Here is a 13,692-nt window from a genome sequence, read left to right as displayed (position 1 = left end):
CGGGTCCGGCAGATCGAGGAGAAAAGTGTAGGGTAAGGGACACCACCCGGGCATGATAAAACAACCAATTAACACCTGTAAAACACGACATTCCCATCGAGTTGCTGAGAGAGGGGCAAAGCAAAAATAAATTCTCCCATATGCTACCTGAGCCTTTTGCTCATTATGCAAAATTCTGCATGTGATTTGATGCGAGGTTAATGTTTTGGATCTACCGAACAAATGGCTCACCCAGCATGCCATCGGATGGGGAATGCATTTGGATGAAAGAAAGCAACAACAAAAAACTGCAATCAACATGTGAGCAAAATGAAACAAAATGAAAAAGAAAACAGAAAAAAGGATAAGCGAGAGGATAAGCTGAAAAAATATTTCACCAAAAGCATACAATTTCATAAATAAGTGCAAACAAATTAAGAATGTAAAAATATTCGAATAACTCTTTCGAGAGTAAAAAAAACAACTACGGAAAAAGGTTCAATGAGACTTTCCAGTGCATAATAATTAGTGATGGGCCATGTAGCTCTTTCCAATGAGTGAAGCGTAACGCTAGTTCCTTCACTAGGGAACTTGGAAACGAGCGCGAGGTCCACCAGAAGTATAAAAGTTTTCATATGCGTGACTGGAGGGTGGAGGGGAGGTTGTGTCTCCATAACTCCATCCTGATGTAAGCTTTTACGAAGAGGACACCATTTCAAAAGCATGGGGCGAAGGGTTGCCCAAGGAGCGATTGAGTTAGCTCTTTCGCTCACGACCCAACACTAATAATAAAACAGCGAAGCCATCATCCCTATCCCGGATTAACATAAAAAAAAAATCATGCCGCCTTTTCCTCAACCCGACCCCCACCGACGAATGGTGGTTAATATACATACAGTAGTGATGAACTTAATTTTCCAACTGCTTTTTTATGATCCTTTTCGCTCGTATCATCTGTCTCATGTATGTGTGTGTTTGTACAAAAGATAATAATAGTAATAATCAATACAATATAATGATTCATGTTAAAATGACCCTCTCACATTGCACTACTGTGTAACACTATAAATCATGATGAACGCTTTCATGTTTAAAGTCTTTGTCCCTTTCCCACGCACCACTTATCGCAGCACCTGCCATTATTATCAATCTTATCTATTTTTATTATTTTTATTTTTACTGTACCAAATTTGTGGACAGGAGCTTTAATCCAGAAAGCAATACGACCAGGCCGATCTTACGAAAAAAAGCTTTAATCCGTTGCTGTATTTCTTTACAGTCCCCAGTTTAATATTTCGACAATTCACCTGCAAATGGTTTTGCTCGGTAACATTTTCGATTTGTTATTTTGAACATCTCGTTCAATGTCACGTGAAAGGACGATCATCGATTATGGTGAAATTTCTAACCGTTTAGTAAATCATTGTCATTGAGAGATATTATACGGCCAGGACGTTCTTTATGGATGAACGAAATTCTCCATCCTGAAAGAAACATCTCATAAAAATTAACGAAAACTCCCAGGATCCTTTACTACCACCAAGGGCCAGGTAGAAGGGACTTCTCGTCTGACTTCTCTTTAAATGGGAGCTAGACCGGTCCATCCCAGGCTTGGAGGTGTAAACTTCGGAGATCATTTCCTACAACTCCGAATAGATATCAACATTGATTTGAGGCTCTCATGTGTAACAGAAACTTACCAAAGGGTCAAGCAGGCGACACCGAATGTCTTATTGAAGAACGTAGTGATAATAAAGTGAAAATAAAAATGCGCCCTGCTAATAAACACTGATATACGCTGGGGTAATGTACAAATAGGTGATTACACTTTTGAAGCCGTCCAAAACTTCACCTATATGGTCTTCAAAAGTCAGTGCCGATAACAACATCGATGTTGAGTTACGTGAAAGGGTTGTTGCTACACGGTCATACTACAGTCTGAGCAAACTAGTCCACGTAAAACACCTGGTGCGACTGTACACAGCATTTATCGTCCGAGTACCCACATTTTTGGACAAGGACGTTGACCAAAACTGACGAAACTCTCTACTGATGCGTTCTAAAGGAAGATGCTTAGAAGAGTTTTTGGACCCGTGTTCGTTCTCACTATCGCGCAGTCTCGCCATGTCATGAGAATGGCACCGGAAGACCCAGCATGTAAAGACTCTTTAGACCATCCGCATTGACAGAGGAGACATGGCAGGTCCGGATTGGGATGGTGTGTCGTTGATGAGTTCGCCAGGACAGCTGGGATTAAGGATTGACAGACAACAACGCTAGATCTCGTTTGCAGACCTCTCGATCTTCAAAGGTAAACTGCGAACCGCAAAGAAATTATTAACATTATTTGTAAGCAGATAGCATACAGTAAAATTTTTTTGAGATGTTGCCTATCTGGAAAGTGAACATTTTTGGCAGTCCCTCACACATTTGTTCTAATGCTCCTGCATTAGAATTTGTGTGTATAGGAAAGAGATTTTTATCCTAATTATATTTTTCCAAAAATGTTGCAACATAACATGCAAATTGTTTACTCAAACAGTTATTCGATAATCCATCATCAACCTTAAAAAAAACATACGATATCTTCACGATGGTTAAATTCTTATCAAAATTCTTAAAGAGTCTGATTTTCTCAATGCGCATAACCAGCTCAAATGTAGATGCAGATAGTGAGGCTGCTGCTGTTGATGATGATGATGGTTCAGGAACCCTGACTATAAGACTCTGCCGGTGCTAATTACTCTTAACAGTTGTTTCATCTTCGAACTTCGGATTTTCTTCTTTCTATCATCTCTTTTCGGCGCCTGAAGCCGATTCTTGCAATTCCAGATCATTTAACGTGCGTTCTTTTGTCTGTGGTGTGGAGGGCTTTTGACGATTTTTTTTTTCGTTCTTCTCTTCGTTCAATCCTTTTGCTCCATTCGTTTCCTTACGCGCTTGTGCTTCGCTTTTTCATACCAATCTTTTGGAGGGTGGTATGTTGCTGTTACCGGTTTCATATATAGCTTTTCTCACTTATCTATCACATTACACAGCCATACACACATACATGTATGCTTATGTGGCCTTAGAAGCAAAAGTGTAAAAGTGGAGACGATAAAATGGGGATTTAAACTTGTTGTTTTTGTTTTCCCATTTGCTCGCTGTACATTCCTATTTTGGCTGATGTAGATGGTTCGCGATTTTATTTGTTTGTTGTATTCATCGTTTTATTACTTTCTCATTCTCTAAATTCTTCCATCATCAAGCGTTTAGAATGGTAAGGTTTTTCGTTCATTCGTGTGTCCCCGTGTGTGCCTATCTAGATTACATCCTTATTATTATTACTATTATTGTGTTTGTCTTTCGACGGTTTCCTACGTTATAGTTCGATGTTTGCCCTGAGCAAATGCTTCCTGCTCGTCGTGCCAAAAGACTTCGTACGTGTCCACCTTTTTATCAACCTCGTCACAGTGTACGTGTAAGCTTTTGACATTTTGTTTATCATTTGATTTTATTGCATCGTGCTCTTAAAGCTTCCATCATCGCGGGTTCACATCGGTCGCGGGAACACGCATTTTGTGTTTGCTTCTGCTTGACTCCAGTCCAGTCGGTTGCCAAAGTTGTTTCGATGCGCTCCTTCTCTCGTCTGTATCATTTTACGTTATCGGATTAACTACAGCAGAGCTATTTGATGAAAGGCTTATCGCTTGTTTGGAGAAGTTTCCTTTCGGCTGAGGCTGCACAGCTTTCAAAATTCTTTTGCTATCTTTTTCATAATTTTATTGAACTTTTGTGGGAAATTGGGAATCGGTCAATAAGCGGTTAAGTGCTGAAGACACTTATCGTTTGCGTGGTTTTATTTCCATCGCAACTAGGTATTCTTTATGAAGGTAATTTCATTTACTTCCTCTCTTTGACCGGGAAGCACATGTTCGCCACCCATCGGACATAATAACGTACAACTGTGTCTGTGGGTAATGAATCGCTTTTCGAATGTTTATCAAGATTTGGATAATTTCAACGGATCCCCGGGCGCACCACCAACTTTGGACCACATCCTATTGCGTTACCTTTTTTTTTTTTGTTGTTGAGGGGGAGCTTTTGTTGCTGTTGCCCCTTGGTGGGATTTCGCCGAAGTCCATGTGGGACGTGCCTAATTAATTGATGCATCGTGGAAAAACGTACTCCCAGCGGGGATGATGCAGATGTGGTCTGACCGATCATCTTCATCTTTTCCAACATCGCTTTCGGAACTGTTCGTCGGTTCGAGTCGGTTGGACCATCATCGAGTTCATTGAATTCGCGCAGTTTCGCGAATGCCCGAATGGTGGAACCGCAACACTGAAGAATGAAACTCCATCCCGGCGGGGTGCATGAGCTGCTGCCGAGTTTAAGAGATAAAGAGAGAGAGAGAGAGAGAGAGAGAGAGAGAGAGAGAGAGAAAAAAAAGTTCCAACCATGCATTAAGCGGCAGATTGAAGGTAGAACACATAAAATGAGGCATAAAAATAAGGGAAGCAAGACAAGTGGGCCGAAGTACCGAAAGACAAAACGAGAAATTATCCTCCAGTCACACACACACACACACCCCTAATGACCACTGATAGTTCACTCCGGGCGGGCAGTCGGTCGGTTTGGCTCACGGGCTAATACGTTGGTACGATCCGCCTTAGAGCGGCCGGGGCTGGAGTTGGACTCCGACTGACGTTCTTGCTGTGCGACGTGAGGGTTAGGGGTTGTGCGTGAGTCGCAGTTGCATCCCCAATCACACTGCACTGCAATATGTGTGTGTGTGTGTGTGTGTGTGTGTGTGTGTGATGAACGTTCCGGAAGGAAAAGAAAGGTAATATAATGAAAGCAGTGAGTGGGGAAATGCAAAAATGCCCATCGGTGTACGATGTAAGCCTCCAGTTTACAGCCTCTTTCGAAGAGATGCATTTGCAATTCAACCACATCGGCGTTCTCGGGTCTCTCTTCTCGGTTTTCGTAGTTATTTAGAGCTGACTTTTGCCTGCCACCGTTGCCTGAAGCAACTGGTGGGACAGAATGTACGGAATAGCACTGAGGCAGACAAAGAAGACGAGACACAGAGGTTCTAAATGTGAGTTCGCTTCAGTTTGTGCACCTAACTCACTCGCTGGGGCTGTGCTATCTTGCTGCATAAAGTAAAGATTAGGTGTAGTAAGTTTAAGCTTGTCTCCGAATGCAGTTTTTGTGAGGCGATGTTCTATAGAAGCAGCTGTACGGTCTGAAGAAAAATATTGATCAAACGAATGTATATGGATTTGGCAAGACAAGATCTACAAGTGTCAATTATAGTCAAAAAAGTCAAGTCAGAAATTGAATTCTACTGGAGAAGTTCTTACTTTTCGACTGGCAATAATGGCAAAACATAATTATGAACTATAAATATATTGAGGGTGATCCGGTGGCACAGGCATAGGTAGCGGTGCCAAATTTCACAGTAAAGGAAAGGGTATCGAATCCTGCCCTGATTATTTTACCACTTAGGGCTTTGGAATCTAAAGGACCTGGTCTACGGGAAATTTCAAGCTATAGAAATCGATGTTGAACTGTCGCTTCTACCATCGTGCTGCTCGCTGAATATAATTTCCATTATTCTACAAAACTCGTTCATCATTCAAGAAAAGCCACTCTGCTGATTTCAGCAGCGGTCAACATATATTTTTTGAATCATAATTAGAGTACCTTATTTTATTATCCGGTTTTCTAATACTGACTGATGGCTAATATTACCTGATCATCAATGCCCAGAGAGAGTTGAGAAAAAATATGACACTCTTGGCTAAAGTGTTGGTAATTTTCGTTAAGTCATTTAAGGACAAAATTCTTGTATAATGTTTCAAAATTGAAGACGTAGAGTATTATGTTTTTATTAAATGTTAGAATTCTCATTTATTTGATCAAAGTTAACAATTTAACAATAAGGCCAAACCGTCATTATGGAAATGAATGAAACAATTTTACAGTTTATCGAATTTGCGTCCTATCAAAATATGATCATTCTTTCAGGAACCTTCCAAAACAAGGGTAAATCATTATCCTTCTTGGCAGTGCGATTCCTTGACCATGTTGTACATAGACCACTGCCTTGCCAAATAATGTCCACAGTGCCGCACGAACACTCGTCATGCCCTGCCTCAATCCGTCACGGTGTAACCGGTTCTACCGTGGCGTGTGGTGGCTGGCTGGCTGGATGGCCACTTTTTTTTTTTGGGTGGATATTCTTTCTGCCCTCTCGTTGTCGTTTCTTTTGCCATGTCAGTTCGCTTGGGGGCAGTATTTTCCGCACACATTAGTGCACGCATGTCCAACCGGTGGATGCTTCCTGGAAATCGTACCGGTATGATCGCGACCCCCTGTTTGGATTCTTGCCTGTGCACGCGTGTGCTTTTGTGTGTTTGCCTGAGGTTGAAAGTTAATGCAAATTTAAAGAAGATCAGGTCACGGTGACGAATTGCAAGACTGGTTTTAGACAACGGTTGGATTTGGTGGTATGAAGGACTGAAGAAAATTCTTTCTTGTGGTTACTTCTAGCCAATGATATGATGATGCCGTCATTGAGAAGATGAAATAAATGAGATCAAGTTCCAGTACAAAATACACACACGCACCACACGTTCTTATACAAAAAAAAGGGTATTCCATTTACCGATCGTCTTCCAACTCTGAAAAACGGCTTGAAACATCTGCTGCCGCCACCCTTTGATCGTGTCGCCCTTGATAATCCTTTACAGAAGGCTTCCAAATAATGCGTTCTCGCCAAGAAGAAGTAGTACGATCAATGAACGAAACTGCAAACTGATACGATCGGACGCACAAAAACGAAGGACTGCGGTAAGAAGGGAATATTAAAACAAAATATACTTCATGATGCCTGCCTTCTCGCCTGCCTTCCATGAATTTTTGAGAGAGACCAGGGCTAAGCTTTTCGAATATTTGTATCAGTTGCCGGATCATCGTCGCAGCGCAACTTTTGGCCTATAGTGGGAAAAAAGGGATGGTGCGATGATATTCGCGCTAATACCCAGCTTTTGGGTTGCGATCTGTCAAAAGAGTGGAAAACATGGCACACCGTTTTACGCTGAAGCTTAGCGTCGGTTTACTGTTCGTCCGCTTTACGCTTTCTGCAGCGTAGTTTGGGTTTTTTGCTCCTTTTTTTGCTCCTTTTTTGCTGTGGGGTCTAGTTTACATTTTAGTTGCATAGTTCGATACAGATAGCAGTTTTGTTTCTAGATTTAAGGTAACAAAAAAACGGGAATCAGCATTTATCACCCGTATTTTATGATTTTTTTGCGTTATGTTCTCTATGCTTTAATTTTGTCTTTTGATTGTTATACTGCAGTTCGATGTTTTATTTTCAACATAATTATTTTATGTTCATTATTGTGTTCTGTCTTTTTGTGAACACATGTTGTAAATTTATTTTTATCTATTGAAATAATAATTCAGCTTCAAATATTCATACCCAAAACAACATCTGTAAGTTATGTATTTGTGTTTTGCTTTCGTCCTTTCATGTGGCACATTTAAGTTTTTCGCAATTGCATTTTTAACACATTCTCGATTGCTTTCATTTCACACAAATGTTGACATAACTTATCCCCCAATCACTCGATTGTGTTTTTATTTTTATCATTTTATTGAAGCCATCACATTGATGCCGCTGATACGATGCATTGTTGTGTTTGTGTACTTCGATTTCCGTCGATTCTCACATCGCCATTTTTGCATACTGCCAGTGTTTGACAATGGTTCAATTAATTTTCGCACACGCTTGATCGCCTTTTGTTCCATATTTTAATGTGTTTGCGATTGCTTTATTATTTGCATTTTTTTTGGCAGTTCTTTCGGGTTTCCCTTTTACGTCGTGAATCGTTATCCTTTCAAGGGGGATCAGTTGAAGTTGCATTCGTCATCGTGTCCTCAATGTTTATGGGCATGCAGGAGATGTACTTTTGTTTTAAACGTAATAACAAGGATATCTGCAGCTTTCATAGTTTGTTAAATTATTTCTAGCAAATCAGTCCTGTACTCAGAAAACAAGCTAAATATGATGCTTGATAATGAAGCTCGAATGATCAGCGTGGAATAAAAAAAAGAGTCAAGAATCTCCTATTTGACATTCAAACGATGCTCATAAAATTCAGATTTCCAGCCCAATCATCATTTCCCATACTCTGCAATCTTTTCTGTGGCTCAGGAATATCGAAATTATTCACTTCCGTTTTATCGATTTTTGGACAGCGGATTGGAATACAAGAAAAAGTTGACAATTATTCACACGCACACATGCACATACAAAAGCCCGGGTGCAGTTTTATTTTATGAATTGCACTTCCCCATTCGTCCTTTTACCATTTTGTTTGCTTCACTCAGGTTCATCATTTTTTTTTTCAAATGAAATTGCAGTGTTTCATCGTCGATGTGTTGCCAATTTTGAAGTGATCCGCTTATTGTAAAGTGGCGTGTCGGGAAAATGAATTGCCATCCCCCCCTTCCTATTGGGTGTGAGAGCGGCAGGGTGCACTGCTTCTGGGGGTGGTAAAATGGTACGCCGGTTGTGTGCAAAACTTTTCCCAAATCTATCAGTTTTTCAGCATCACCAACGTTCGAATCAGATCGATTTGCTTTGTTTTACCCAACATTCAATGTATTGGTCCGCTTTTGCGTTTCTCTGCTCTGCTGGCTCAGGTTCATGGAACTTTTCACGGCGATGATGGTTGTACTGGTTTATTGGCCTTGCTATCGAATGCATGGTTTGTAGCTGCATTTGTGCAAAACGAAAAACTAAATAACCTTTTCGCCGAATTTTCTGTCCGTAGGATGCTGGCTCGGGCATTGGTTCAGCTCCGGATTGCAATGGAATTTTGATCGTTCCTGCACGAGCGAGCAGTTCAAATAATAGGTGCCTTGCTCGGACTTCGTTGCCATCGGTAATGCTTTATGTGTGTACAGTTGTTTTCGAAAAAAATGTTAAATCAATTATCATTTTAACCATTTCTGCCATTAATGGTGCTAATTTTATATTAATAGTCGGCTTATTTTATATGTTAGTGCAGTTCAACTTTTTTAAATTATCACACAAGCTTCGAAAGGAATTTAATCATTTTTAATATTTAATAATTCCGGCGGCCTGGTGGTACAGGCGACAGCGGCACCGGTTTTCAAACGGCAGGACCGGGGTTCAAATCCCATCCGGACCGTAACTCCGCAGTGAGGCCTGACTAGCCAACTACGTGGTATCGGCAGTCTAGAAAGCCATTTCGATGGCCGGCATGACCTTAGAGGACGACCTCTAAGGTCATGCCAATAAGAAGAAGAAAAAAATTTTATGATTGCGATAAAAATAATCTGTGTTATCAAACATCAATGGTAACAGATATGCAGTTAAATGCTTTGTCTATTACACACTTTTTTAAAATCTCACTCATATGTTATATAAACTGCCTACACAATGTTTTCTCTGGCCAACTATTGGTATAATGGATGTTTAGATTTGAAAATATTTGATAGAACACAAAGAAAGCTCTTTTTTATGTTGAAACAATGATAGAGAAACACGTCCAAGTGCTGCAATGTGGCTGCTTGGGCTTTGGAAAACAGTCTGGCATTTTTGCTTCATAATAACCTCTTATTACTGGAGGTGTTAATGACTCCTCCAACGATCATAGGCGATCGACATGCAGTACCGATAGCCTTCCCTTATGGTGATATCAGCCAACGCTACAGTAACAAGCCTAAATCACGACTAACGAGACGTTACACTTGGCTGATGTCTCAATACCTCTCGACATCTTCACTCGATTTGATACTGATCCTTCGTTGTGCCGAAAATTGATGAAAATGTCTCGGTGATACTCATCCAGATACTTCAGCAGCACATTGGGATTTTCTTCTACGGCATCGTCAGCAACGATTTATGGGCAGTAATGAAACTCGGCCGTTATAATATATATTACGGACAGGGACGGGGTAGGGTGATCCCAGAAAACTGTAAGGTAGAGAACTCGAAAGCGGGTTTGGAAATTCAGGTTTGTAAGTCCGCCTTGCTATCTAAAAGCCTCAGTCTGTTTGTCGGCAGCATCATTCCTCTAACCACACAACACGACATATGTACTGCCGACCCCGTTGGACAGGACTAATGTAGAGACGAAAAGGCCGGACCATATCTAACACTCTCCGCAACAACTGCAGGTATCCCCCTCATATAGAGTAAGCCTCAACAATATCAGTATTTCGAAATAGATTAAAATCTCAATGACATCTTCTAAAAAATGCAATGCAAAGTTTAGCAGACACTCCAAATTTCCTGGTAATTGATAAAAATCTTTCAAAGGTCAAACAATGTGTCAAGCACTGTTCCTCTCGAAAACTTGCCCACCGATTCAGCAACAGTTTCAAAAATCGAATTTCTGTAAAAAAAAGCCGGTGGCAAACAAATCTTTAACCCATTTGTAAGCTCTCTCGGTACCATCGCAAACATTCATCCTTGGTATTTTTTTTTTCCGTGTATACCAATATTTCCACTTCTAAATCTAGGAAAAGTGGAAAATCAGAACTCACTGCTTGATCGTTGTGAAAGCATGGATGCGATCTAAACATTAACCTTTGCAGGCAAACTGTACCAGGGAAAAGTTTGTGCACCCGTCGATGCACCGAAGCGCACCGCACAGGACACAAAGTTCACTTTATCACTTTATTTACTGAAGCGAGTGCAGCGATGCACCACCTTTCGAAATTTGTGCCGGTGCTATAGCTTGGGTATTTTAATAATTGCAACTTAAAATTTAAACTTAATTACGAACGAACGAACGCTTTCGACGGGTGAGCGCTGCGAGAGCTTAGCATTGTTTCGCTGCACAAGAGCTGCAATACAGTCTCACGGGCGGATGAATCTATCCATGGGAAGTAAACGGTGTGGTGTGCACGAACGTGGGAGAGACTGAGACTGAAACTTTGGTAAAACCATCACTGTCCGGAATTGGCCGGATTTGATACTTCGGCGAATGAATGGGCGAAGTAAGAAAAGCTTTTTGGAGTTTTGGAAAGAGGTTGGTTGCAGTTTTCAAACTTACAAAGTTATCGCTGCTCCGCGAAACCCGAGGGCGAATGAAATTAAGTCTCCGTCGTCCGTAGGTGCTCGAGGTATTAATGCGCTAATCAGGGCGCTATGAGACCACTGTTGGCTGGTAGCTTTAACTTCTTTCCTGCTTTCCAATACAGTTTCCGTACGGTTGGAAGTTTGGGGCGAGTGACGAATTGAATTCTATTAGAATCATTGCCTTCCTACAAAATGTAATTTCATACATCCTATTTTTGTTTCTCTTTTTCGTGCGCTTGGATCCGCCTCGGGATCATTTTCTTTGCACCTCTGGTGAGATTTTGTCTCACGTTGCCTATCAATCGGATGCTGTGTAAGGTATAAAAAACACCGCATCCAGAGCAGGAGAGAGTGTGGATAAAAATATAGCAAAGCTTCTTCTCTAATTCCTTCTGTAGCAGAGCCAAGATAGCTTATTTCTGTGCAGTGGCAGGACAAAAAAAAAGCAAGATATCCTACAGCATGCCCCTCGGCGGCGGAATCGGATTTCTTTTCAATTTGCCACTTTGGTGTAGCGAGGATTTCTGTCCCGAAGCGCTTTACGAAGGGCTTCGCAAATGGATGCAGAAAATGCAATCGTGGACGATAGATGAATTTATCCTTGTTTCTTGTCTGTTCGCCTGTTTTGCAGGGGACTTCATCCGATAAGCTGCAGGGTTATTCATTTCATTCTTTCGATGAGATGATTAGCATGATGGCCGAGGTACTGGAAGAAATAATAGTAAATGTGAGGACTTACTATTCAACTACGTGGTATCTAGTAAGTCATTAATCGATGGCCAGCATGACCTAGTCGGATGTTAAGTCAAGAAGGACACCCAGGCTCATACTGTTGTAAGAAAACCATCTTACTTTACTGACGTTTTCATATTTTTTAACTCTATTTGTAGAGTCCTATTTTCAAGATAAGGGAGACTTATGAATTTTTATATGAGCACAAATAATATTAAATCATAGTGTGTTTTGAGTCTGTAAAAAAACCCAGAACATCTGAATGTGCTGGGTTTTTTTTGGTCTGTAAAAACCAAACAGTGGCAGTGAATCTTGTGATTTGCATCGAATGCCACAGTCCAAAACTTCTTTTTCAATTAGTTGCTTTCTTCCAAGAACTTATCGTCCACCCGGCGATAACTTCTTTCATCAAATTTATTATGCATTAGATGACTACGAGTTGCAACATGACAATCGTTTCTGACATGATAAGTGGTACTTTGAATAATCGATATAGTACAGCAATTTATACACTTTATACACACATTTATACACTATGTGTACACATACATACACAGCATGTAGAAGCTATTGGATTCTAAGCACAAGCTTTTATTGATATCTATTTCTTAGATCTTGACGGTGAATCCTCAAGGTTAAATGATGTAGAAATGTTCTATGGTTTCCGTTTTTAGGGAAATTACAGAATGAGAAAGAAAACATAATAGCTCCAATATTTGAAAATGTAAATATTTAATCTTAGAAGTATACTTTTTAAGATTTTTTACATTATTTTCTGTTCTTTTATTTTGCCTAATTTTCATTGTACATGACACTCGTTGAAAACACTCATGAAAATGTCAATGGTACAAATGAAAAATTGTCACTTGTATTAATCGATCAACTTAACTAAAACATCGAGAAGTCCAGTGGCAAATCCGATAAAAAATAGTGAGGATTGACTATCCGCGTGGTACCAATAAGTCTCGTAAGTCATTACATAGCCTACACGACCTAGCAGGGCAGGTTAACTCAAAAGAAGAAATGAAATATCAATAATAGCGGTTTAGTTTATCAATCGCTTATAAAGACGGAATATTGGACAGCCTTGCAACTAGGATCGTGTCTCAAAAACTCCCTTACATTTTATCTCTTCTTTTGTAAATAAATTACCCATCCGGGATGCTTCAGTAAGAACTAGGTCAGCTTGGACCATCTCTGTGTCACACCTTTGAATTTATTCCTGTTAATCGGCCCTGTTTGAATTGTCCTTTTAGATTTAGCCTTAGGAAAGGATAGATGCGCGAAAGATAGTACCAACTATAATGCGTTCCTTGTAGCATCTTGTCAGGTTACCCTTGACAGACGTTATTCACGACGGAATCGGAAAGAACTGACAACAAGATACTAAAAGAAAAAAAATTTCCTCCTCGATTGCGCATCAACGCTACAGATGAGTAGTGTCGTTTGAAGGTTGTGCCAAAAGAAATGGGTAAATGCAATTTCGTTTCTCTCTTTTGCTTTGTTGCTCCCTAGGTTTAGGGTGCATTCCGTCAAGTGGTACTGCAGCGTTCATTTGTTCACTTTTAATTGTACCGCGCTGCTTCACTCACTTTCCCGGACAGAAAAGTGTTCTATTTGACGATTGGATTTGTTTTATGCTGCTTTCTCACTGTCTCTCTATGGTCTCATTCACGCATAAATTACTTATTGGAATGGAAACTGCATTTCGTGGAAAACTGCCACACTGTTGCAGGGGACAAGCTCGTTTCAAAGGGTCGCCTTGGGATACAGTCGGAGGGAGTGCGACAATCAATTAATGTTAATGGCAATGATTAAAAGCTGCTGTTTTTTTCTACATTCTTGATGACGGACACGCAATTGGAAATGCG

The 13,692-nt window shown here is 40.5% G+C and overlaps 3 protein-coding genes across 4 annotated transcripts in view; 1 reads left to right on the top strand and 2 right to left on the bottom strand.

The window, feature by feature from the left end:
* LOC126558885 (heme oxygenase 1) overlaps nt 1-13,692 on the bottom strand; it is a 536,918-nt gene that overhangs the window by 3,633 nt on the left and 519,593 nt on the right. The window lies entirely within an intron of this gene.
* Nucleotides 1-13,692, bottom strand: part of LOC126557548 (vacuolar protein sorting-associated protein 45) — a 221,311-nt gene that overhangs the window by 65,816 nt on the left and 141,803 nt on the right. The gene's annotated exons all lie outside the window — the stretch shown is intronic.
* The window catches only part of LOC126557160 (zinc finger protein 853-like), a 379,636-nt gene continuing 366,654 nt past the window's right edge, over nt 711-13,692 (top strand). Inside the window, exon 1 of the mRNA XM_050212838.1 lies at nt 711-714. The gene's annotated coding sequence lies outside the window, so the exon portion shown is untranslated. The remainder of the gene's footprint in view (nt 715-13,692) is intronic.

The sequence above is a fragment of the Anopheles maculipalpis genome, chromosome 2RL (assembly GCF_943734695.1).
Source record: "Anopheles maculipalpis chromosome 2RL, idAnoMacuDA_375_x, whole genome shotgun sequence".
Lineage (NCBI taxonomy): Eukaryota > Metazoa > Arthropoda > Insecta > Diptera > Culicidae > Anopheles > Anopheles maculipalpis.
This window is presented reverse-complemented; position numbering and strand designations above follow the sequence as displayed.